Source organism: Carassius auratus, chromosome 20, assembly GCF_003368295.1.
Source record: "Carassius auratus strain Wakin chromosome 20, ASM336829v1, whole genome shotgun sequence".
NCBI lineage: Eukaryota > Metazoa > Chordata > Actinopteri > Cypriniformes > Cyprinidae > Carassius > Carassius auratus.
Window position 1 is genome coordinate 9,622,477 of NC_039262.1, and position 26,569 is coordinate 9,649,045.

The following is a 26,569-nucleotide window of genomic DNA, read 5'->3' on the forward strand; positions in this document are numbered from 1 at the left end:
ATTCTATATGTTTCCATTTAAAAGGGCTTTTAAAATGTACCATAAAAGCACATGGTATGGAAAATAAACCACCAGGTTTAATGAACTAACCCACTCAATAACCCAGATTCTCTGAAGTATCTTAATATATAACACTTCAATCACATATATGGTTCATATTGTGTTTTAACAGATGAAAGAAAGGTTCCCAAACACATTTCAGATGCATTTAAGCATTAAAGATCTCATGCAATACAGATATCACCACAATCAGAGCTGCCACCCATGCAGTTGGCAAAACAGGCCGTCCCAACCTCAGGAAATAATATGACAGAGGAGGGATTTTGCTGTGACACAGGACAAAAAACGGGTCTTACACGTCTGGTTTTGCTTCCAGGACCAAAAGAGGGTGATCGCTTTATATGGAGAGAGAAACAAAGATGAGAGGAGAGTCAAACTTCATGAACAAATGGATACGATCATGGCCTGGGACGGCAGGTTGGAGAACGGAGGAGAAGGGAATGAGGGCATGTAAAAACACGTCTAATCTGTGGTTGGATTTCTGGGGATAGTTTACACGCACAAAGCAATCACTTCACATCAAAGAACTCCAAGGAGTCACTACCACAAGACACTGGAGTGGATGTAGGATCAGATAAGTACAGCATAAACACGAACTATATCGTCGGTAGAACATAAAATCAATTCAATTCTGAATTCAGTACAGAAAGTATGAATAAAAAGTATTAGTTGAGTGAAAAATGTCCTTTGTTACCCTTTATTTGTCTGTGCTGTGTACTTTATACTTATTTGAATGTTGTACTATCAGCTTAATAACATGCTAATGCTAAACTGTATTAGAATAAATTGCGAGTTGAGTTTCCTTTGGTATTCTGGTATTATTACTGTGGGAGTTTCGTAACTGGAGTAGGGTCTTTACTTGTCTGCTTTTAAATGTGTAAAATGAATGATGCAAAAAGACATTCCACTATAACATGGCTGTAGAAGAACTTACATCTTCCCAAAATTCAACTAAAGACGACGAAGAGGAGGAAAATGAGTCCTGATGGACAACAGAATGAAAAAAAGAAAACAAACACCATACACATTATGACAGGAGAAAAAACTGAAAATAATAAAACAGATCAGGATGTGACAGAAGAATACAGAAAGCATGTAAAATAAAAAGTTTTAAATAAGAATGATGAGAAAAATTTATTTGGAAACCAAAGTGAAGCTCTATGCAGATATTCTCATGAACAACACCTGGGATCTCAAACTTACATCAAACTGATCCAGAGCAGAAGTGGGCGCATTGAGAAATGCCAAGAAAGAATTCTGGGAATCCTGATGCTTCACTCCTAAATATGATATGAATCTTATCAGAACACATTTTATTTTAAATCTCATCAAATAAGACTGTAACAAAGCCAGAAATTTTTCACATCACGAAAAGCAATGCTGAGCAGGTTAAATATTTGATTGCCACCAGTGATGTTATTGTTTTTGTTAATAAAATGTTGCCTTGGCAATTTACTTAAATCAGTTTAAGTACTAAAATTACTCAAATTAAATGGAAATAAAAAAGCTATATAGGAATAAATAAAAAATAAAAATGTAAATTTATTAAAACTAGATAAAAAAACCTATTTAATATTTAATATATGAAATAAATATTACAAAATATAGAAATAACAGTAAAATAATGCTGATCGCCACCTCTTCTCAGTCTCAGCTCCTCTGTCTCCTTCCTCAGCCTCTCAATTTCTGCAAGCAGCTCCTGGTTTCTACTTTCGGAATCTTGCAATTTGCTGTAAGATAAAAATAACAGACAAAAAACTATGTCACTCTATTTAAATTCACCTCGTTCGAAAAGAGAGTGAACAAAATAAGCTAAATTTAGCTAAAGCTCTACTAAAGTTAATTTCAGAACTATGCACATAAAGAGTAAAATGAATGTTGATTGAGCTGAAAAAAAAAGTGATCAGACTTTAAATGAAATCTGCAAACCAGATCTCTAGTTTCAGCAGAGTTGAGCAGAACTATGCTGATATGTGTGGTCTTACCATTCTGTGGCAATGCTGGATGCTTTGACTTTGTTAAGCTCGTCCTGGATGGACTGTTTGGCTCTGATCTCGGCATCCAGCGCAGACTGCAGCTCCAGACGTGCAGACATGTCCAGCTTTGCAAAGCGCCTCATCTTCCACGGCATGTCCTAACGAAGCGAGAAAGAAGCCCACCACATCAGATATGCAGGAAAATGAGAATATGGGTTTCATCTTTATCTGCTGTGTGCATGCCTCACCGTTCCTCTGGCTCCCAAGCTGGTGCTCCTGAGCCCTTCAAGCTCCTCTGTCATTTTTGTGGCTAGAGCTTGGAGGTAGCCACGTGCATCTTTCTCATCGCTCACCCTGTATAGATTAGATTTGTTCAGCTTTACCTTGACATTACATAAACAACAAAATGTGTACATGCTACTGTATCATGTCAATGGTCAATGAATGGTCAATGATCTGGATCCGCAAAACCATGCAAACATGGGTAAAGGTCATCATTATCATGTGATATCACGTGGCTGCAGGTAGGGGGCTCCACTCACCACTGGATGATCTCAGTGATCTGGGCTTCCCAATGGGCAACACTCTCTTTCTTATCAGCCAACTCTCTCATCTCCTCCTCCAGCTGCCTGTGACTATTGCTGAGCTGCTCATACATAGAGCTCAGCTGAAAAGAGAAAGAGACCACAAAGAGTTAACAACTGAAAGAAGTGAGGAAGCAGATGGATAGTCATTGGGTGGATATGACAGGCATTGCAGTTGTTAAGGTGGTTGCAAATCTAAAACAACAAACACTCTGATAACATAAAAATGTTATATTATAAATAATAATATTATATATTTATCATATTACTGCATAATTGTATTTTATTAAAAATATACTTTTTAAAAACATTCATGACTGCCAACCTTGACAAGCAATAAAATGAATAAATATAACAAAAACATTAAAATAAAGCTAAAAATAAATATTCAATATATAAATAATAATAATAATAAAGTACAAAATAATTTTAAAAAAGCACATAAACTTACTAAAACTTAATTACTAGAACTTAAACTAAAATCAAAATTTAATTTTAAATGTTAAATTTTAAAATTTTAAATAAACACTCATATTTAGTTGGTAACCAAGCAAGCACTGACTTTGTATGTCAGTAGCATGGAATACTGTCAATGGCTAGTATCAACTGTCTGGTTACCAACATTCTTCAACATTTCTTGTTTTGCGTTCAATCGAATAGGAATTGGTTTTTTGTTTAGTAGGAAAGTGAACATTATACGAAAGAGCAGGAAGCAAACATAATATGTTATGGCGAGTCCATGCAAAACCTCTGCAGTGCTCTTTGATAGGAATGTGAATTTATTCAGGCATTTCACATCCTGGTTTAATTCCTTCCAAATGCCATCATTCTTGCTTATGTTTCTAAACCTCATCCAATCTGGCATTTGACATGACAGCTCTGGCCCGCTGCGCTATTGTTTTAAACTGCCTTTGTGTTTTGGGTTTCCAGGTATTTTTACGAAATGAATAATGGTTAATATCCATGCCACCAAAAACAAGGAGCCCTTTAATATCTGATATGTCCAAACTTGCAGAATTATTTGACTGGCTGATTCCCATTTTAACCTGCAGTCCAAAGTAAACAGTGGCTGAGCCAAGACGCAATTTTGTGTAAGTGTGTGTGGTTACGATCTCTCTCTAGGAATGTTAGCAGATTTGGGGAAAGAGTGCCAGAGGAGAAGGGGGAATTTCAGGGGTTTGATGTATACGTTTTGTGATGAAAAAGACACAGACTAATGAATATCATGAGCGTACAGTAGGTACATGTGTTTGTGAAAGCGATAGAGATCTCACTTTCTCCACTTCACTTGCAAGCTTCTTGTTTTCGTCGGTCAGATGGGCTCTCTCCCTCTCGCACTTCTGCTTGTGCTCCATTTCAAACTCAACTCGCTCAATTTGGCTGTTACAAACACAACAATGAATATGATGAAGTTTACAGTACAGCTACAATCAGCTACTATGGAAATTCAAAGTAAAGAAACAGATCTACAGGTGATGGTCCAGCAAGCTGGTGGTCTCATTATGACCATGGGACATTCACAAACCATGGTTCTTATATTCAATATATTCAGTTTCAGATTTATGCCTCAAAATGTCATATAAAAACAATCTGGTGCATCTGATTGGCTCTTTTTTGTCTAAGTGGGCGGCAGACAAAAAAAAGCTGTAAATATCTGCCTATGTGCAAAGGCTGAATGTGCCAGCAGCTGTAAGATTGCATGATGCTTTTACTGACAATGTAAAGAACTGCATATAAACCTGGTCACATATAGTCGCACATGTACCTTTCTCTGCGGGTTTTCTCTAGTTTGTCTTTGAGCATGTGAATCTCTTTCTGGAGTGTTAGGTGTTGACCCTCAGCATCGTGTAGCTCCTTCTTCAGGCCCTTCAGCTCGCTGCTGTGGAGTGTTTCTCTGCGACACAACTCCTCCTCATACTGCACGTTCTTCTTCTCCAGCTCTGCCCGTATGCGCATCAGCTCCTGCTGTTGGTCTGAGCCTGCCGCTGCGTGAGGCGGCCCAGCTTGTTTCAACTGCTGTGGGAGGATCGAGACACAAGTAAGCATGGAGAAAAGAAAGCAGAATGAGACAAAGGGAGGAAAATGGGAGCAAAGATCTAAAAAAAGTTTTATATATACAGTACACCAGCAGAGATTTTGGATCATCTCTATCACAGTTACATGCTCACGTGACATTGCTGTGCTACATGCATGGTCATGAAAACTCATCGTTTGCATGTGTTTTTTAAACACTGTGGTTTCATTTTGATTTTGTTGAATAATAATTTGATTTCAAACAGTTGAAACACAATGAACAGGTGCATGCAGATGAAGACGGTGCTCAGAGAGTACGGGAGTACTGAATTTATGAGAGTTATTTTTGCCGTTTTATGATTATTGAACAGTTAAATATGCCCAATTTTTGCAAGTATCCTCACAAACAGTCTTTTTGGTCTTAGGTGAAACCAAACAGCTAATAAGGAAAACATGTAACAGTATATCAGATATGGGCAGCTCTTAAAGGGACAGTAGTCTAATATTCCTGCTGTCGGTCATTCATGTTAATCAGGCAATTAATTTATATTAATGTACTCCTGCATTTTCACCTTCATCCCATCCAGTTCCTCCTCCAACTGTCTGCTGTACTGTTCGGTTCTCTCTCGTAGCTTCCTCTCTTTCTGAGCTTCTGCTGCTTGCTCCTCGGCCTGGGCCTCCGACTGAGAGGAAAACACCACAAACATCAAATACGCAGCCAACAAATCCACAAATATGATACCGCTGATGACTGCTGGGGCACGGCATCAAAATGACAAACATGTTAACTTGGCTTATATAAAGAGGTCAAACAGCAGTAAGTTTCAGTAAGTATATACCTCTTTGCGCATTCTCTCAGCCGTGCGAATCTCTAGCCGCAGAGCCTCTAGTTTCTGTGAAATTCCTTCCATCTCCTCCTCTTTGTCTCTGAACTGTCGGCTCAACCGCTGCTTTTGTGAGCGCAGATCGCTCAGCTGCTCGTTCAGCTCAGAGAACTCCTCTATGGCCATCTTCTTTTGACTATGAGCCTCCTTTAACTCCTTCCTCTGAGCCTTCACTTTCTCTGCATACTCCAGCAGCTCCTTCACATATTCATTACAGAGTCAAAGTTAACAAAACTTAAGGCTGGAATGAACTACACAACTATTACCCAGATATTTCCCCTGATCTTCAGACTGGACCCAAAAGTCAGAGTCAATCTGCAGATTTTGAGTTTACAGATTTCATAGAAAATCTTTCTCGATTTTTTTCACTTTTTTTATTATTCCATCTAGTCTGAAGACACGTTTGATATTTTGTTTTCCTTCATCATGTGTCTTCCTGCTAATGTGATACAATTCTGCATTCATTTGTTATGTTCAGTCTGGTAGTGTGTGCTCCTCAGTCATTTAATGCATGATGCCAAATGTATCTCCGTAAAGATTTACAAAGTTGATCCCTAGCGTTTTAAAATTTGTTCACATTTTAAAAGTCATATAGTGTATTCCAGCCTTACTGTCCAGCCATACTGTCTATGATCAACTATTTACTAGTCATTAATTTAAAGAGTAATCTGTTAAACTGTATGGTTAAAGATTAGTCCATTATACTATGCCTTCAGCAGATTCAAACAGCGGAACTAGTTGGTCTTTTATGGCAATTACACTGAAGAAAGAAAGACAAAGAACACATCTAACAGACCACCTTTAAGAGGTTAACTGGTCTCCCAGGCTAGCCAAGCTGTCTTCTAATGGCCATTTTTTTAGCAGATTAACAAACTGAACATCATCTTGGCCAGGATGGAGGACCAGCTAGACTGGTTTAAACCATCTAAAACCAGTCAATCCTAGACTAACTACCGGTAGTTTAAAATGTAATTTAGAATTCTAATTTTTGGATTAAAGGACAACATGATTAGAGTTGGTAAACCACTGTGAATCATCTAATGGGGGCGTTGCTGAGCTAGTTATTCATATTCCAAACATCTTGACCTATCTGACAAGCTTCAGCACCCTTAGACTAGTGTAGAAATCAAGCTTACAGTATGATTTTATGCCTATTTTTTAAATTACAACGGAATAGGTACCTTGTGCAAATCATCCTTCTCTTGCGTGACACTCTTCAGCTGTTTCTCTAAGCTCCTGATGACTTTAGAAGAGTCTTCCAGGTCTCTTCGAACCGTGCTGGCCTCCTCCAACTGCTGTTCCAGTTGACCAGAGTCTGATGTGATGAAACATTAAGCCGGGCTCAGTGTTGGGTGCAACTAGTTATTAAGTAATTAGCTACTGCAATTTAATTACTTTTTCCTTTAAAAAGTAAAGGATAACTCTTATGTTTTCTGTAATTTAATCAGTTACTTCTTATGTAATTGAACTTAATACTGTATATAGACTGTGGAACATTTATATACAATATAATACAATAGTGGATTTAATATCAAAATGTAAAGTCTAATCTTAAAATGCATGCTTTTTATCTACCCTTCTCACTTCAAATACTTTGAGTTGATAAGAATATTTTTAACACTTTATTGTCCAGTTCTCACTATTAACTAGTGTTATAAATGAATATTACTGGGATATTGGCTGTTTATTATTACTTAAAAAGCTTTTTTTAAAGATCATTATTTTGTGTATTTGTTGTAACAGAATATGTTGACATGCTTAATGTTCAAAAAACATTATTTTTTAAATACTGTACATTATTGTAAGTCCTCCATGCCCCGCCTCTCACAAACGCATTGCTATTCCTAAATGCATCTACATTTGGAAGAATAAGGTGCTTTTGCTTTCACCTAGATACACACAGCATCTCCCTGACATGGCTGCTTCAACACTAACTGCAGTTATTGAAACCACGCTTTCTTTCTTTGCGTGAACATTTGTGCGGCATTAAGCAAATATTTCCATATAGTGACGTAAACATGTGGGGGCGTGTTTGAATGAGCCGTTTTTAGGGGGTGTGACAAAGTCTTAAATTTGATCAAGAATATCTCTTTGGTTTTAAGACTTTAGTCTTTGCAACTTTACAGATCTTCTTCATGCACCAAGAGCTTGTAACACTCCAAAGAGAAAGAAAAAATTTAATCGCATCATATGATCGTGTAGGATGATTTAATCCTACACAATTCTTAAACTTAACTGTCAACAACTACTTTACTATGTATTAATAAGCAGCAATTAAGAGTATATTAGGCAAAACTATAGTTAGTTAATAGTTAATAGTGAGAATTTGACCCTAACCTAAAGTGTGACCAGACAAATTTATGTAGAAATTAAATTAAAATGTAATTAAATACTCTTTGGAGAGAGTAATTTGTGCAGTAATCTAATTATACCATTGAAGATGTAATTATTAACTAGTAAGTAACTACTCTTTTAGAGTAACTTACCAAATGCTTATAAAATCTTTGTCTAGAGATGTCACTACACTCAAAGGTTAACCAATAGAGTATAATAAAGACCCAAAACCAGGACTGAGCGTGTTCTAACCCAATACCGAGCTCTCACCTGCTATCTGTTTCTTCAGGGTGTCGATCTCACTCTTTAAACTCCGGATCTCTACCTCTTTATTGGCATTCACTGGGGCGTCCGAATCAGCGTACTGCAGTGCTTGCACTGTTTGCGTGGACTCTAAGGGTAAAAGGATGTTTCAGAGAGACAGAAAGATCAAATAGGATTTAGTGTGGATGTGGTAGTGCTCACCCTGTAGTTTACGCGTAAGTTCGGTCTTCTCCTGCTCTAGTCGTTGGATCCTCCTCTCATAGGCCTCTGAGGCCAGGCTCTCCTCCAGGCTTCGCTGAAGTTCAGCATCTACCAGTGGCGGTCCAATGGACTCCCGCAGACACCCTCGATCTGATAGTGTGCTATAGAACCACAGCACACAACAAACTGCAGTTACAATTTTGTGATGTGCAGAATAAATCAAACTGTTAAAATGCACTACAACCTACACTAAGATTCTTAGCATTTTTTAAATGTTTCTTATGCTCACCAAAGCTACAGGTATTTGATTAAAAATACAATAAAAAAACAGTAATATTGTGAAATATTATTACAACTGAAAATAATTGTTCTGTTTTAATATATAAAGTATATATATATTAAGTTGTTCTCTATTTTAATATATTAAGTATCATTTATTCCTGTGATGAGTCAAATAATTCTTCAGAAATAATTCTAACATACTGTTAAAAAAAGGTTGTGCTGCTCAGTATCTTTCGAGAAACTGTGATGCATTTTTAAGGACTCTTTGGCGAATGAAAAGTTCAAAAGAAGTGCATGTATGCAACAATGTAACTGTCAAATATATATCTCTTTTTACATATTTTAAAAAGGCAGGATCAATAAATGTATGACTCACCATTTGCTTGTGTAGGTGAAGCCTACGAAAGGGAGGTGGTGTCCAGAAAATGCTGTGTGTGTAGGTGGGGGCAACGTCTCCTAATATATTTTAGAAAAACAATGCCTCAATGCATCAAAATAATCCAGTTCAGGATAAAATTTGAAAGAAATTAGACACATACACAGTTTTTGAGGCAATCATCATCCACGTCAAAGTTGGAAGTGTCAGTGGGGCTGCTGACTTCAGGGATGTAGGGGGCTTCACATATGCGGATGTTGTCCCAGTCGATGCCTGTGAAAAAGGGGTGCTGTTTGAAGTCATCGATCCCATTCTGGCCTAACCGGTGTTCTCTGCTGCAGATCAGCCGCCGGATGAGGTCTTTAGCCTCCTCAGACACATCTGTCACCTGAAGTGGGAACTGGAAGCGCTCCTGAAAATGAATAAGTTAAAACATACTTAATGCTCAGTGCTACTCATTGAGACGCTCTCAAATATCTCTACCTATCTGCATTGTTCTCCATTAGTTAATTACCACAAATAACTAAATGAACCTTGATGAATAGGTGAATTTTTACCTCATTGTTAGGTTGAGATGACTAATCCAGTATAATATAGTGTAGAAAAGACAAAAATAATTTTACAATTAAAAAACTTCTATGATCAACTAATGACTTTTTTGTTTTATACCAAGAAAGAGACGCAAACAAAATACCCTGGTGAACTAAAAAAAGGATCGGGTTACCTAGAAATTAAACTACTCTACTGCAAACAGATTTCAGAAGAGGACCTCTACAATTAAAGGTGAAATGTGTAATTTCTGCATCACTAGCATCATAGTTTTTACAGGGGAAATACCCAATGGATGGCTTGATTGTCTCTAAATTAAGAATGTACAGTATTTTAACACCTACAAATTACACATATCACCTTAAATACACACCGGAAAATAACAACACTGTCAAGTTACTGCACAGAATCACATGTTGGTCTACAGTGCAGACTAACCTTATGATTCATGATCTTTCCGTAGGTCTCCACCAGGGATTCAGCATAAAAGGGCGTCTCTCCATACAGCATCTCATACATGCACACACCCAGAGACCACCAGTCACACTCCGGCCCATACTTCCCCTTCCCGTCCTCCATAGCCTGCAAGATCTCTGGAGAGATGTAGTCCGGGGTCCCAACTGCCACAGAGGACTGGACCTGAGAGAAAACAGGAAATTATAACACAAGACTTACTGAGCTAGAAATGATGTGCTTGACAATTCAGGATTGAAGATCAAACTCACTGTCCCATCTTCCATGAGCTTGAGGCATGAGCCAAAGTCAGCCAGCCGGATGTGACCGTTCATGTCCATCAGGATATTGTCTGGCTTAATATCCCTGATTATGCATAAAACACAATCATAAACATTCATTCTCTAAACCAAAAAGAAGCATAACAAAAAGTAAAAGTACTATAGTGTCATGCTAAATGAATATGATAATCATTCTTTGCCATGGTGTGTGCATATCTATTAAAGGGGTGCTATTATGCTTTTCAACTTTTTCAACTTTAGTTATTCTGTAATGTTGCTGCTTGAGCATAAAAAAGATCTGCATAGTTACAAAGCTCAAAGTCCAATTCAAAACGAGATATTTTATTTAAAAGAAATCTATTTTCAAAAACTACATCAAACAACTTGTTTGGACTACAACACATATTTTCCGGGATTTGTGATATCACAAAGATCGACGAATGGGATGAGACCTGTTTGGAGCTGCACTACAGAAGGCAGTGAGTGCTATCTCTATGTCAGAGACACGCTAGCTCTCCCAAGGCAGAAGAACTTAGAGTGGTTACAAACTTTCGCGCTCAAATTGATTTGATTTTGATGCAATATTTAAACTGAAGCTCGCAGCAGGCAGCTTTGGTAAGAGGAAGGTCATTTCCCGACCAGGCGCCGACTGCTGTCAATCAAAACAAACTCTGGCCCAGCTAACCAATCACAGCACAGACTGGCCCAGCTAACCAATCACAGCACATGTCGTATTCCAGAGGCGTGCCTTCATTTCATACAGGAACTATTCGAGCTGTTTATGCCAGACTGGGGAGAGAGGTATTGTAATAATGTAAAATATGTGAAAAATAATGTGTTTTTCCAAACAATCTAATAATAGAGCCTGATCTAGTACACACCCAAAACAAAATCATGACTTTGTAAAAGAGCATAAAAGGACCCCTTTTTTGTGTTATTATTTATGTTATGTGTATAAATAGTTAAATAAAATGTGTGTATATCAGACCACACTGGTACAGTGGTCTTTGGTGTCCTAATGAGGGTCAGAGTTCATGTACACGTGTCATCAGACTGAGCCGAACAGCTAACACTCTTGCCGTATTACACTTACTCAAATAACAGCACAATTTGTGCAAGATTTCTAATGATGTTTCATACAATATCTGTTTAAGACGGCCAAGTTTATCTATATCAACAAATCACACAACTGTCCTGTGGCTGGTACAAGTTAAGTGATGTCTGTCGTAAAAGAGATAAGCAAAACTTTGAAGGACACGCGCACGCTATCTCACTCAAACAGCCGAGGGATTTACCAGTGTCAGCACATCATTAATCATAACAGCTCATAAACCCTAAAACTCAGCACTACTGACGTTTTTGTTGCACTATACAGCCATTGCAGACATTACAAGCTCATACAGTTTGTGTGCGTGTGTGTGTGTAAGCTGTGATCTTCCAGCTTTGGCTGAGTTTTATTACACTGAGGGAGAACAGTGGAAAGCACAGAGATGTTGTCCCTAAGTGTTGATTATTAATGCAAGATATGAAGATATATATGTGTGCGTGTGTGAGGTGAGAGGCAGGCGAGCAGTTGAATAGAGGGCCAAAATGAACCATCTTTGAGGGCTTTAACACAGAGAGGTCTGTCTGAGATTGTGGTAGGAACTCAGTGGGTGGTGGAACTCTTTTCATAACGGCTTGACCTCATCCACACAGAATAATGAAGAAATATCATAGTCAACAATACAATTATTATAATATACTGCACACCTGTTGGGTGTCATGTTTCGCCAGTAATTTAACCATTAAGAAATCACCCAGAATTTTGTAATCACTGAAAACAAGCCTTAACTATTTATAAAATACAACAAGATTTAATTTTAAAACTTATTGTATACATATAATTTTTATTATTTTTAATGTTTTAACACACACACACACACACACACACACACACACACACACACATATATATATATATATATATATCAAATATGAAATAAGTAAATATAAAATGTGTCTATTTACTATGTTCAACTATACACCACGATTCAAAAATCTCTAAAAGATGCAAGTTTTCTGAAATTAGTCTCTTATGCTCACTAAGGCTGCATTTATTTCATAAAAATTCATTACAAACATTAACATTGTAAAATATTATTTCAATTTGAAACAACAGTTTTATGATTTAATATCTTTTAAAATAATTTATATATTTTAATATTAATATTTATAATTTGTTAATTTAAAAATTTGGCAATTTATTTCTGTGATGGCAAACATCAATTTTTGGTCTTCAGTGTCACATGATCCTGCGGAAATCTTTCTTATATGCTAAATGTAATGCTCAAGAAAATCTTATTCAATTCTTATTATTGTGAATGTTGAAAACAGAATATTTTTGTGGAAAATGTGATACTTTTTTCAGGATCCCTAAAAATAAATCTAAAGCTATGATGTTTAAAATAACAGCATTTATCTGAATGACACATTTTTGAATAGTAGTGTACCAGTATAAATAGATATAGCACCCAAATGAATTGAATAATTCAGAGACATTATTATTTCATTATTGTGGCAGATGAAAGCATTGTTTGACTTTCAATAAAAAGTAGTGTAATGAGACGCAATGACAACTCACAATTGATGCATTCATTTTTCAGATCGAAAATCATTACAGAATTTACGTACAGATCCGTGGACACGATTCAATTAGGTTGAGTTTATGTTTTAATTGAAACACAAAATATTTATAAATACATTTATATTTTTGCAATAGCAAAATCAAACCCAATGCACAGCAGATCTCTCAACAGCTGTAATTCAGCAGATCATTCATTCCCCTCATTTACTGAATCTGTCACTGAGGTCTTAAACAGCTTTTTCTTTCCAGGAGGGTTTTGTCTTGATTGGGCCATTCTCTCCGTCACGGTCCAGTGCCACAGAGCAAACATCAGAAAGCTGAGGAGGACATGCTAAACCAATTACAGAAGTAGAGAAACTCTGAGCCAAACAGATAGGCTCTACAGAGTCCATAGATTAACACTATGAGCTAACAAGGTTTACCACGGATAATGTGGAAATATTCATGACACAGCCTTTGGCGATGACTCCATAGCTACTCAGAGTCTTTCATTATTACTCCATCGTTGTGTGTGTAACACACTGCTAAGCTTATATTTATACTGCTAAACTTGGCTTGTCTTATATCTATATTAGATTTGGTTAACCTGGCCGCATGCCTCTTGCTAGGCTAAATGCAATGCACTTTGTAATGGGGTCCGGTCTGGTCAGCAGGGGTTGTAGTGTAGGTGATAATTGGGTGGCTCAATCCCGGGCTGCTGTCTTAAGGAGCAGCGGACTGCGAGCAGAGGGAGGTAATCCCACTTTAAGACCACAATAACCATCTGTGAGCACCATCTGGCCCGGCCTCATGCCTACCACAGGGAGAGCTGGTCAGCTACAGACAGGAAGAAAGAGAAGGGGGTGGGACTCATTGTATAGGGACGCTGGATACATTTCAGCAATTCATTCCATCCTTTATTACTCAAAAACTGAGCTCAATCCATTACTTCTACAAAAAAAAAAAAAAAAACTGGAATAGTGAAATATGGGGAAACTTCAACTTGTAGGTCAAGGCCCTGTTGTTGAAAAAAGCTGTTCTACAAGCACTAAGATGTCGCCAAACAAAGCTCTTTATGAGGTCATCCAATCACCTGTGCCGATTCAGATGAATGTGGCTTTATCCTCAGGCAACGACTGTGCATCTTTCTCTTTGATATAGATCTTTACGGGTAATAAGAGATGCCCTCTTGACTTTTGAGGTGCGACGAGGCATGTCCTGGTGGTGAATGAAATTCCAGATTCCTTAGAAATCAGCTGAGGCATCACACACATGGCTTTGATCAATAGCAGGACACACATATGGCCCTGATCAATAACAGAGTATAATGCAATGGTCACGCACAACAAAAACATGCAGATGCTAGTGCGTCCGGTTGGCTCTTCGGCTGTGACATGGGCCGGTCCTTTTCAGTGGAAGGATCAGAGCGCACCCTATGCAAATATCTGGCCGAGAGGAACCGGGGACATAAAACCACTCACGAGCACAACCTCTAAAAATCCTCCACTTTAACACAACAGCTTGCCCACTTAGTCTAATAAGGGCTGGGTGAAAGCAAGAGCTCCAAGTTTTTCCTGGAAAGAGCTTTCGGAGCAGGAGCTGACTAATGTAATCTGGAGACTGGAAACAAAGTGTGAAAGCTGCATTTAAAATGTAAATGTGAATTAATTATGTGACAGTTGAGATATATTAAATCCATTTAAAGGCTCTGTTAGCCCAAAAAGGAACCTTTATTCCTAGCCAAGTCATTTTAAACAGTTTTTCTATGGAAGATGCATCATGTCAGATTTGATGTCAATGCTGAATGATAAAGTCATTGTCATACAACTTATGTAATAAAGTAATAAAAGTAAACTTATAATAAAAGTATAATAAAAGTGAAGTCGCAATGTGTTTCAGTGTGATTATTAAATTGCAAAAGCTGTGATTTAAGTAAATAAGATGTACTTAAGACATTCAATTATACACAAATTGTAAAGTACAAATTATTTTAACTATAATAATAATTATTATTCTAGTCATATTTAAATCGGAAACATTTTTGAGCGAATTGTGCAGTCTTACAATCTAGCACAAAACCTGGAGCTCCTCTTTTTAAATCACAAATTGATTTTATAAAATAATTTATTTTAAAATAATTTTTATTGACTATTTTCATAATTTAAGTGAAATATCACTCTAAATCACATTTTTAGATGGTATAGTACTAATTGTGTATCCATCACTGTGCATTCGTGCAAACTGTGGTGTCTTTTCACACAGTACATCCACCCTCAAACATACAGATGCGCTTATTCCCAAATGCACACCCTTTAACACGGCTTGCTCATAGAAAAACACACCCACGCCAACCCCATCCCTGGAGACCAATCCACTCAGTCCCCACCCTCCACAAACCAGGCGTGCCAAACTCTCACGAGAGGAGAACTGACCACACCTCTAACCTCATGATTACTGCCTTTAACTTTGCCCTGCCTGTCCCTCTGGGTGCCCCAAAAGCAGCGACTAAAAGAGCTGCATATATGTTTGTGAGGAAGACAACACGAGTACATATAAAGTGTGTGTTTGTACCCAAATGATGTGTTTGGTGGGACTGTTGAAGCACACCCAAAGTCCCAGTACAAACACATTCATCACACTGAGGGCTCCATGCAACTGGTGCCTGTCAGTATGCAAATGTTGACACTTCCTGTGTGATAACCGAAGATGGGTTCCAATCCAGCCTGCCCTAAGACTAAACATAGCCTTTTTCTGACTCATTGCACTCTGATTTCATGCATGCTTAGCTGATTCGAAAACCTCATGAAATCAAAATGTGTGTTTTGTGGCTTTTATTCCATGTGCACTCATTTTGAGGTCATCTATAAATGCTGACATACACTATCATTCAAACGTCTGGGGTAAGATTTGTAATGGAAAAACAGTAATATCATGAAATATTATTAAGATTTAAATATTTTTAAAATGACATTTATTCCTGTAATGGCTAAACTGATTTTTCAGCAGCCATTATACCAGTATTAAGACTGAGTCACATGATAATTGTTTTATCAATTTAGTGCATATTTGCAGAAAAAAAATAAAAAAAATGGATTTCCTTGCCCTCAAACTTTTGTATAGTAGTGTACTATGAAAACTGACAAAATCAAAAATCAAAAGCACTGATGACTCATGTTGCACTACACAGATTTTTGTCCAGTCAAATTCTTCCTTAAATGAGAATGCCCTCCCTCTAAAACTACTTGTATCTAACTAGAAAAAAGGGTCATGGCAATATAAGGATGAGCCATTTCATACACCTCACCCAAACATCTGGTTTCTATCAAGAAGTCACATTTTGGCTGATTAACAAGGCATCTGCTTGCATGTATTTTCAATAAATAAAAGAGTTCTACAGGCATGCAAGACTACAAAATAAATTGCTGTGTACAGTAGGTCAGTGATAGGACTATACATGTATTGATATGGAAACAAAACAACAACATATTGACTTCTAAAGCCACTTTTAATGTCTATTCAATGATTTAATTTGCCCCAATGATATCTTTAAATGATCATCATTCAGGGGTTCAATGAAAACTGACATATGCCATTCATTTAATTAACTAATGAGCATTTAATTCAGTCAAATTATTAACTGATAAACAACCTTAGTGTAAAGATTCAAGACCCACCTGTGAACATAATGTAGCTGATGCACAGAGTCAATAGCCAAGACCATTTCAGCCAGATAGAACTTGGCCATGTCTTCAGGCAAACGATCTTCAAATTTACTGAGCAGAGTCAACAGATCTCCCCCTACATAGTAGTCCATCACCAGGTACTGGGAAGAGAGAAAAACAAGAAGTAAATAACAACAAAAGAAACAAAAAATAATGGATCTTTACATCTTTTAAATTCCCTTTACCCTTGGATAAACCCATCCCATCTCAATTATCCATGACATTCTTTCCTCTAAAATCTCTTTATCGTTCTTTTCCCCCGATTTCATTCCCTCCCACTCCCACTCATGAAGCTGTACTCAAATTATAATTCATATTAGAGCCCCTCTTCTTCAGTCACGCTATATACAACATGGCCAAACAAATATATAGTCTGCTATAAAACCGTGTCCCTTGAAACTCTGTAAGCAGTGATTAATGATCATTATTTACATGATCTCCTCCTTTGGACCTTATCAAGTGAATATGAATCAGACCCAATGTGAGCTTGAGAGTTCTCACGAACCAAATTGTTCTCGTCCTGGAAAGCATAGTGTAACGTCGTGATCCACTGACTGTCCCCGTTCACCAGCACGTCCCGTTCCTCCCGAAAACATGCCGTCTGAGAAAAAAAAAAAAAAAGTAAAATGTCAGAGAAAACCACTTTTTTGGAGTCAGCCATCAAATATGTGCCCTACATATTTAGAATGACTCCAATCAAGGGGTCTGTTTCCACAGTGAGGAATGGTTTCTGAATCATATAGAGCAAAGACTGTTTGTTTTAAGTGGTTTCTCATGTAATGGTCAGAGCGAGTAACACTCTCCTAGGAAGCTAAAGAATGACACGCCAGGGATATAGGAGAAACGGCTGCATCAGCTGAATGGTAAAGTCTGACGCTAACTGGATCAAGATTTGCACATTATATAAAAATCAGTCTTGAGAAAACTGCTATTTGCAACTAAAGCAGTTCGGTTCGGACCAAATCTGCTGAATGAAAGGAAGAGATGTGTAAAAACATCAGCTCACCTCAGCCCTTTTGAGCATTTCCCATTTGTTGAGGATCTTCATGGCAAATACTTTGTCTGTATTTTTCACCTTTACTACTGCAACCTGTAAAAAAGATAAGTTCAAGAAGTGATCTTAAACATAATATGGCCTGGAAACTGTTTTTATTGGCATTCACACAGAAGTGTTACTCAGCTTGCTTGTTAAAAGGGCTGCCATTAGCATTCAGTAAAGAAAAGTACAGCAGATTATGAGCAGAATTATATAATAGCCAATCTCTTCTGGCGTTTTAGGGTTTACAGAAACAAGTAAAACATGATTTTTGTGTTTACAAAGCATTTTAAATCCTATTAAAGAACAGTTTTTTTTTCAACTTCAAAGAAATGTATTCATGTGGTACCCCTCAATAACTTGGCGTCTGTAAACAAACATACAACCTCTGTGGTTGGTCTCTTTACAAACCATTCAAAAGTTTGTGGTTGGGAAGATTTTTTAAATGAAAGATGTCTCATACTCTCACCAAGGCTGCATTTATTTAATCAATAACACAGAAGAAAAAATCAGTACCTTTGTGAAATATGACAACAATTTAAAATAACATTTTATTTTAATAAATTTTAAAATGTAAACGCAAAAAAAAACTGGATGCAAAGTTGAGTTTTCAGCAGCCGTTGCTCTAGTTTTCAGTATCCCATTATACTTCAGAAATCCTTCTAATATGCAGATTTGGTCCTCAAATAATATTATAACAAATGTTGAAAACAGCTGCTAAATAATTTGTGGGAGCTTTGTTCTTGATAAATAGAAAGTTGCATATATATATATATATATATATATATATATATAAAAATGAAAGTCTATTCCTCTCTAAATATTAGCATTTGTTTTGTAACAAAGCATCAAATCAAAATGCTAGGAAAGTAACATTCTTATGATCCTATCTAGATTCTGCCTTAAAGAGGAAATATTAAACATTAAGCCCATTTAGAAATGTCTTCACTCTATTAAACAATAATCAGAGAATGTAACAATGTTCTGGCAATGTTCAGTGACTTGATCGGGAAAGAGCACACTGTTCTTGGCTCTGACTTGGATGACAGAAGAGTCTCCTTCAAAGTTCTTTGCTCTTCGCTTCTCCATCAAGTATGTGACGACATCTTCAGAAACTAACAGTCTGTATGTTTATAGTATGTACTTAGTTTATACTTTACAAATATTTACAGTATATACACTTTTTAATAAAAAAACGCATTACAGTAAGTAGCATTTAAATGTGTTAAAAACAATTACTTTAGAACATACTGACATTTATTGATTTTTTTTTATTATTATTATAAACTAGCAGCTACTGGCTCAGAAGTCTCCATAGGAAATGATGTCATCTGCCCTTCTTTTGCTCGCCCAAGTCTATCCTGAACCATCAGGAGATGAAAGTGTGTGAGCGATCCTCAATCTTTTCCTTTGCACGTTTTCTCACAGCTGCAAGGCTTCCTTTCTGGGGGTATTTTGGAAGCAGGCTTTCTGCTAGCTTTCCATGAGCTTTTGATTCCAGCTGGACTGAAGTGAGCAGACACTAGGCCGGAAACCCTGTCGAGTGGTGTGTCAGACGAAAACGCTCCTACTGAGGAGGTTGCAGATGAATCATAGCTCACCAGACGTTGACAAGTGGAGAAAAACCGAAGGGCTGACACATATAGCCCTTTAAAATCTACTTTAATCTCAAGGATCTTTGATGTATTTCCATCCACCCAATCTAATAAATGTGTTGCCATTTTTATAACTCGAACCTATCCGTCATTAAAAAAAACTTTAAACTGCCTTTTTGCAGACACAGCTGTTAATGTATTTCAACTTTTGGAAAAATTAAGGTTCTAAGGAATTTGTTTATAGCAGATCTGTATGTTAAAGGATTCAATTTGGTGGTCATTTACTCTGTTGTTCCCTAAATGAATCTATATAAATTTATTTTTTCCATTTACAACAAAATGAGAAACTTTGAGGTATATGCTGGTCACGATCAGAATATGGATTAAAGCTTTCAAGTTGATTTTTTTTTTTTTTTTTTACATTAAATCATCATACAAATTGTTTGTACAAACTTTACGCAATATTTCAAGTCAGAGCTGCCAAGATATTCCTCAGATATGAACTTTTTGTATTCTACGGAAGAAAGGGAGTTGCACTGGTTACAAAAGGGTGTGTAAATCATGACAGAATTTTCATTTTTGGGTGAACTATAACTTCAACTCAACTTGGAAAAGTGCCACAGAGCTGTTTTCTCAGTCACTGTGAAATAAAACCTGAATAAAAATTCCATAAACCATTTGCTTGGGTTTTAAAACATGGCTGCTATCCAATGTTCCCACTTCATGGGCCATTCTGAACAGCCAGGCCTCGCTAAGTAACCTAATAGTGCTGGTTTCCTGGCCTACCTGAGCACCACACATTCCCCAGTGACTACATCACACATCTGTCATTACAATAGAACATCAACTGCCTCGGGCTCAAAAGTACTGCATGAAGAATTTCCTTACTGTGCAACATACCTGTGCCTATGGTAAATAGTATATCAAGTGAGATCAATAAATACCTCTCCAAACGCTCCCCGTCCAATCACCTTCAGGATCTCAAAATCTTCCTTGTGCAAGCGCATCTGTTTCACCTTGGATGTGAAAGGTTTGGCTGTAAAGAAAAAAAAGGGGACAAAATCAGTATAATGGAGTTTAATGAATTATTTAAAAAATAATACAAAAATATGCTAACATTCAAAGGTTTGGGGTCAGAAAGATAAAAATAAATAAATAAAAACACTTATATTCAGCAAAGATGCATTTTGATAAAAAAAAAAAAAAAATCTAATACATTTTAAAATATCAAGTTTTGAACTTTTTTTTTCATCAAAGTCTCCTGACATAATGTATCAAAGTATTGGACTGATTCCAACATTAAAAAAGGCAGGAAATGTTTCTTGATTGCCAAATGAGCATTCATGACAGTGGCTGCTGAAGATTTAGCTTTGCCCCCATTTAATAAAAACAGAAACATTTATTTTAAATTATAATAATATTCCACAGTTATACTTTTAAAATAATAATAATAAACAGCACTTTGATGAAAATACTTTTTTCAAAAAAAATTATGACCCCAACATTTTAAACAGTTTCATAAATTAACATTTTGTTTTTTTATTAAAAGCGAATGTTTTCTGTCAAATTAACTAATACTTTAAACAATTTGTTATAAATACTACACAAAATAATGAATTCTTCTACTGCAGCAATGTTGTGCTTGTTATTCCCAGGGTGGGAAACATGGGAACAGAGGAGGAGATGATCTCAACCGCAGTGTGATAAGGATAAAGGTCTGCCGTGTTTATCCTCAACAAAAGTACAAACACGCCACCCACACCTGCCATCAGTCTATGAAGCTTTGCACTGGCATGACCTTCCTAGACCATCTTTTTCCACAGCTCAGCCTCATCTAATGGCTCCTGTACACATTACTGAGGTGTTCTGATGCACAATCTTTCCCACTGCCACTGCTGCACACACAGTTTAGACTATAAACTCTCATCCAATCAGCATCAAGCAAACAGGGTGGGGCGGCTCTGTTGCTATAGCAATATTGGATTGTGCAGAAGAGAGAAATTCTAAAAAGTGACATAGGTGTCAGAATATAAAACTATTGTTTATATATGTTTTACCAACTAAAATGCATTTTAGCTGTAACTTTAATTAAAGTCAGTTAGATTTTTTTATATGAAGCACTGACGTGTGCATTTTTATGTGGTTTAAGTGTCTAAATTTCTTCTATAATTACGTCTATAAAACTTCCTTATTTTTTCTATCTAATAATATAAACTAAGAATAAATAATATGTTTCCCACACAATATTCTGATTCTATTTAAGGGGTCATTATCTGTCGACGTTCCAGCATCTGTCTTTCAGAGCAAATAAGTGGGTAGATCAGCAAGGTACAATTGGTGTCTCCAAGGCATTTTAGTCCCAGCAGACATTCATTACCAGCCAGGTCATTACGTCTCATCAGCACTGCTCCACATTACACTTAAGCACTGACCCACTGCTAATCTAACAGTGGCCACAGTCACATATCACAGACACGCTACTCTACCACAGACCCTGCTGACAGCTAAAAACATGCTTATAATACCAGCAATGTGTAAACACTATTGAACAAGGGATAGGTAGTATGACCAAAGCATTATATCATGCTAGGAGCAATTTTTTATAAAGATGGTTTATATCACAACTGCGTGTATATATCATTTAATAAGAAAAAATTCTAAATTTCCAGCTAACTTAAACATAAATAAATAAATAACATGTATAAATTATTTAAACAGTATATTTTAATTATTACTTATACTATTATACATAATATGTTTATACTTACATATTTTTGCTGGAAATATGAAACGTATGTATGTATGTATACACATACACACATATATATATATATATATATATATATATATATATATATATATATATATATATATATATATATATATATATATATATATATATATAATGAATTAATTAAATTAAACATGAAACTTAAAATTTGTAAGTAAAATTGCAATAAGATTTGATTATTTTGATATATTAATCTTATTTAAATAAACATTAAATAAACATTTGCCAAAGCCTATTTAAATTTAAAAAAAATTATGCATGTAGCAGATGCTTTTATCCAAAGCGACTTACAGTGCATTCAGGCTAACATTTTTTACCTAACATGTGTTCCCCGGGAATCGAACCCTGAACCTTGCGCTGCTAACGCAATGCTCTACCACTTATTTTTTTGAAACTTGATAGATGCAACCTTCAGCGGACACCTTGGCAATTGAATCGCCAATGTGTGTGTGTGTGTGTGTGTGTGTATGTATGTATATTATATATATATATATTGTATAAACATATATATTGTATATACATATATATATATGTGTGTAGATTGTACTTTCAGATATTTTCAAATTTTGCCATTTTACAAACATAAAAATGTGTAACTTTAAAAAAAAATTACACTCTTAACAGTCAGTCAAGCATTATAATATGATAATCAAATATTATTTAATTATAGGACTTAGAATTAAAACTTGATAACCATGTATTAATGCATTAGTCGTTTTAACTGAAATGACTGGTGGTGGTGCTTTTTGGTCATTCAGTGTTATTGGGAAAACAATTGGGGAAAAAATAACAAAAATAATTATAAGATAATAATGATATGAATTATACTAATAAGAGCACTATAATAAGCACTAAGAATTAATAAACTGCTGGATTCATGAATATTAATCAGGTTGTGGGCCTTCGCTCTAACTGATTTGCTGAAATCAAAACAGGGTGTGCGCCTCCACACTAGAGTTTACGGTAAGTCAAATAGGTGCGCTTTTGCATCCATTCAGATGAACTGAAAAATATCACAGATCAGTTGAAGGAGAGTGAAACTCCATAGTGCTCAGTCAGAGAGCGTTCGGCGAGTGAAAATATTTGTGTGCTAAATTTATACTTAGACTCCAACTCACACACTGGCGAGTAAAATCGGAGAAATTGTAAGCCATTGGCTAATATTAGACAATTTACTCGCCAGAGTGAAGATTTAGTCGCATATGTGAGTGATTTACTCGCAATGTAGAGGGTTGAGATACAAACCTGAAGATAATGGTAAGTCTGGCATCAGTTCAAAAACAGCCTCACATTATGGAGAAAAAAAAAAATCATAATTTAGATGTTAAATTCTAACTGGATGTATCAAATTCGTTCCGCCCAGCCTTGCCACTGAGACAGAGTAAAAATAACCTCAGACATCCCTGGATAGAATCAGCCACACTTGACCTCTAAGAAACTTTCAACAGCTTAGACACAAGTAAGCATGTTAGAATAAGTGTGCCACTGCAGTGGGAGTCATGCGTTACGTCATACACACCACTGACTGCATACAATCAGGCATAACACTCATAACCATCAACCACCAGAGTCCTAAAAGACTCCTCTGTTCCACAGACAGCAAAACAACCACTGAATAAAACACTCCACAAGAATGAATCGCCAGTAACCACATCATAATGGGACCTGCAAGGCTCTTTAGAGGGTAAAAACAAATAAACAGACTGAGCGGGAGGCCCATCCATGTGACTATCATGAAGCCAGCTCCGCCCTAAGCATCCAAGGATCAGTGGGTTAACAATATTAGCTTTAGTGACGCTTCTCTTGTTTAAGTTTGGCAGCAGAACAATAGCTATACAGTATCACTCACCTGAAAACCTAATAAAACAACACGGGCATGCCAAACATAGCAACGGTTGCCATGACAAATGAGAGTCAGGTAATCTGCAGTGTTGTAAATGTAAACTTCTCCGCCACATTGTTCACTGTATGGCTGTTTATGATCCTTTCAAAGAATAGCTAGTATTAGAAAGGTTATACAAACCACCTTTTGTACATTTCAGAATCATTTTGTGCTTGTTTTTATTAATAAGATTTTACTTTTAATTCCATTTTTATTATTATTCTTTTATGTCTATATAGTTTTTATAAATTTAAGACATTTTTTTTTTAATAACATATACATACACACACACACTGATATTTTTTCCAGTTAATGTTTATTATATTTAAGTAGTGAAAATTGTAGTTTAAATTTTAGTTGATATGATATTAACCCTGGTACAAAGGGACAACATTTATGCAAAGTACAAATACAGAGGTTTAAGACTAAACTCATTGGCATTGTGGGACTGGAAAAACACGTCCCGTCTTTGTGTCTCCTACCAGACTGGTTAAGGGTGTGCGTGACACGGTGCTTGTGCGAATCTGTGTGTGCTTGTGTAAATTTGCCCTTCCTGCTGAATTTGGGGACAGGCGTGTGTGCAAAGGAGGATGCAGAGAGGAATACTAGGCCTTGAGTATGTGTTCCCATATCCACTCCTCTGGCAAGGGGACATCTGGAAGCCATAAGAGAGATTATTTACGGCCACAGTGAGGTAACGATGCAAAAATGCCGCTTCCAGAAGAACACGTCCCAGCTCCTGGAGCTAAAAGACCTGAGGATGGCCTTCCACTACTGTCATGTGAATAATGTTTCAATATTTAAATCCAATATGAACACAGAGGACACTTTTGTAACCCTCTAAAACACACACACACACACATATATATATATATAGATATTTATTTTAACAAATAATTAGGTTTTGTGCAGCCCAATCTTTACATTTGATGGTGATATTTCTATATACAGTGGGTACGGAAAGTATTCAGACCCCCTTAAATTTTTCACTCTTTGTTATATTGCAGCCATTTGCTAAAATCATTTAAAGGGGGGATGAAATGCTATTTAATGCATACTGGAGTTTTTTACACTGTTAAAGAGTTGGATTCCCATGCTAAACATGGACAAAGTTTCAAAAATTAGGTTGTACGTTTGAAGGAGTATTTCTGTTCCAAAAATACTCCTTCCGGTTTGTCACAAGTTTCGGAAAGTTTTTTTCGAGTATGGCTCTGTGTGACGTTATATGGAGCGGAATTTCCTTATATGGGTCCTAAGGGCACTTCTCCCGGAAGAGCGCGCGCTCCCGTAGATCAGAGCACTGAGAGCACAGACATTCACTGATCAGAGCGAGAGCGAAATGTCACAATTTTAAGTGTGTTTTTGGTTGCCAGGGCAAAACAACCCTGCACAGATTACCAAAAAAAAACAGCATTAAGGGACCAGTGTATGGAGTTTATTTTTACAGAGCATCAACGGAGTTGTGCAAGTGTTTTTGTTTGTTCCCTGCATTTCGAAGATGCTTGTTTTACAAACAAGGCCCAGTTTGACGCCGGATTTGCATATCGTTTATTACTTAAGGATAATGCAGTTCCAATGAAAAAGGGTCACGATCGTGTGCTGGAACCAGACATGGGGACTTGTGACTTGGTGACTTGGACTCGAGTCGACTCAAGTCGCTATTTTTAGGACTTGAGACTTGACTCGGACTTGGAAGTTAAAGACTCGGGACTTGACTTGACTTGAGACACGATGACTTGAATGACTTGAGTGTTAATCACATCATGTTTTCATTTTGAATATAAAATATATAAATTATTTTTTAAAATAAAGTTGATTACTCAGCTGGAGCGCAGGCTGAGAATAGCGTCGTGACTGGATCAGGACACTATCATCAGTCATGCCCTCTCTACCTTACACACACCATGCCCACTTAAATCAGATATCACATCACATCAACATGTCAGCCTGAGAGGTACCGAGGGTCATCGCTTTTGTCTTCAATAGTTCGCGCCTAAAAACGCGTGGAAAACGCTAGTCGCGCCGCTTTCTCCTTCTTTCCAAAGCGCTCGGGCAGAAGTGCTCCTGGGGCGTCTGTCGTTGCTAAGAATCCATGACACGCTCTCTCTCATTGAAGACGCGGAAATTTCAGCAAAGGATAAATGGATTTGCAGCACTAAAAATCGCTCGCAGTAGCTCTGCTACTAAATTCATTTCAAAATGGCAATCCATATACAGCTATGAACAGCTGTTCCTTCATCTTAGCTGAGCTTTCAACGTTGGTACAAGAAAGGATGAAGCTGATTGGTTAGTTATTGTCACATGACCTGCGGTGCGCTTGCGGCATTCTGAAAAGTTTAGATGTTGAGCGCGTTGCTTCCATTATGAGCGCGCATACCGCGCGCCTACATTGGAAATAACGACAACTGAAAATATGTCATATTTATATTCTATACTCTGAGAGAGAGAGTGTGAGAGAGAGAGAGAGAGAGAGAGAGAGAGAGAGAGAGGAGAAATGTGACAGTTTAATGTTGTATGTAAACTGTGTTTGCGAGAGAGAGAGAGAGAGAGAGAGAGAGAGAGAGAGAGAGAGAGGTGTTCAGAGAGGAGTCTGTTGGATGTTTAGTTTTATGGACTCAATGTTGAAAATGTAAAACATTTCAAACACTGTTGGCAGAAGTGAAAAATAAATAATTTTAGGA

At 36.8% G+C, this 26,569-nt stretch overlaps 1 pseudogene; it reads right to left on the reverse strand.

Moving 5' to 3' along the window:
* Positions 1–26,569, reverse strand: part of LOC113120837 (serine/threonine-protein kinase MRCK alpha-like) — a 55,647-nt pseudogene that overhangs the window by 11,968 nt on the left and 17,110 nt on the right.